This window comes from Rattus norvegicus, chromosome 11, assembly GCF_036323735.1.
Source record: "Rattus norvegicus strain BN/NHsdMcwi chromosome 11, GRCr8, whole genome shotgun sequence".
Taxonomy (NCBI): domain Eukaryota; kingdom Metazoa; phylum Chordata; class Mammalia; order Rodentia; family Muridae; genus Rattus; species Rattus norvegicus.
In genome coordinates, this window is record NC_086029.1 from 77,969,674 (window position 1) to 77,971,379 (window position 1,706).

The window sequence follows — 1,706 nt, forward strand, 5'->3', positions numbered from 1 at the left end:
CACACACACAAATAAAAGAAATAAGAATTTTTTAAAAAGATGGAATTAAATAGAATAACACAAGAAGTTTGAGTGGTACCTGGGGACAAGATATCACTGTGCGATATCAGTGTTCATATCCTGATCTTGATTGTTGCTTTTTGGCTGTGTAGGAGGATGGCCTTGTGGAAAGTACTCACTGCTATTTACACTACTGATCACCAGGAAGTATTTATTCCTGATGGGAAAACTCTGCAATTGACTCTTATGTGCAAGGGAAGCATGGTGGAGGGGAGAGGGCCTTCTTTATATGTTACAATTGTTTTGAAACATAACCTGTAAAATACAAATTTAATTTCAAATATGAAGGCACAGATGACATGCAGGCTTCTGGCCAACACAAGACATCAAGGTGTGTGATTCCCTGACAGCCACCAATGCACCTGTTGTGAGGATGGGGTGGTACAAACCTTTATTCTACTGCAAGTGAGGTCTAGGTTTTCAGAAGCTTTCCAGTTGGTATCTTTTTGATGAAGATTCTACTCTGAACCAAGAACACTGTGCATGCTTTGGCAGCATGTGTATTGAAAGTTGAAAAGATACAGGGATTGCCATGATCCTTGACCAAGGATGCCATGCAAAGGCATGAAACATTCCATGTTTTAAAATACTTTTCTAGAGAGACCTGTACTCCGTCCAGTGTGGACCTGTGCTGGGAACAGGGCCTCTACTCTGATTTCCAACCCATTGAGGCAGAAATTCTTGTCAGGCAAATATACTGGAAGATGTAATGAAAGATCCCCGTTTAATATTAGTGCAGCCATTTCTTCCCCCCCTCCCTCAAGCAAAGCACTTATAAATTATTTATTTCTTCTGCCAACAGCCATTTCTTAAGAATAAGAATCTTTTTTTTTATTAACTTGAGTATTTCTTATATACATTTCGAGTGTTATTCCCTTTCCCAGTTTCCCGGCAAACATCCCCCTAATCCCTCCCCCTTCCCTTCATATGGGTGTTCCCCTCCCCATCCTCCCCCCATTGAGCCCTCCCCCCAACTATCTAGTTCACTGGGGGTTCAGTCTTAGCAGGACCCCCTTCCACTGGTGCTCTTCTTAGGATATTCATTGCTTCCTATGAGGTCAGAGTCCAGGGTCAGTCCATGTATAGTCTTTAGGTAGTGGCTTAGTCCCTGGAAGCTCTGGTTGCTTGGCATTGTTGTACATATGGGGTCTCGAGCCCCTTCAAGCTCTTCCAGTTCTTTCTCTGATTCCTTCAACAGGGGACCTATTCTCAGTTCAGTGGTTTGCTGCTGGCATTCGCCTCTGTATTTGCTGTATTCTGGCTGTGTCTCTCAGGAGTGATCTACATCCGGCTCCTGTCAGCCTGCCCTTCTTTGCTTCATCCATCTTGTCTAATTGGATGGCTGTATATGTATGGGCCACATGTGGGGCAGGCTCTGAATGGGTGTTCCTTCTGTGTCTGTTTTAATCTTTGCCTCTCTATTCCCTGCCAAGGGTATTCTTGTTCCCCTTTTAAAGAAGGAGTGAAGCATTCACATTTTGATCATCCGTCTTGAGTTTCATGTGTTCTATGCATCTAGGGTAATTCAAACATTTGGGCTAATAGCCACTTATCAATGAGTGCATACCATGTGTGTTTTTCTGTGATTGGGTTAGCTCACTCAAGATGATATTTTCCAGTTCCAAACATTTGCCTACGAATTTCAT

The 1,706-nt window shown here is 42.9% G+C and overlaps 1 pseudogene; it reads left to right on the forward strand.

Annotated features, from left to right (window-relative positions):
• Positions 1 to 543: 543 nt before the first annotated feature.
• On the forward strand, positions 544 to 644 carry LOC120095719 (U6 spliceosomal RNA; annotated as a pseudogene).
• The last annotated feature ends 1,062 nt before the right edge of the window (positions 645 to 1,706 follow it).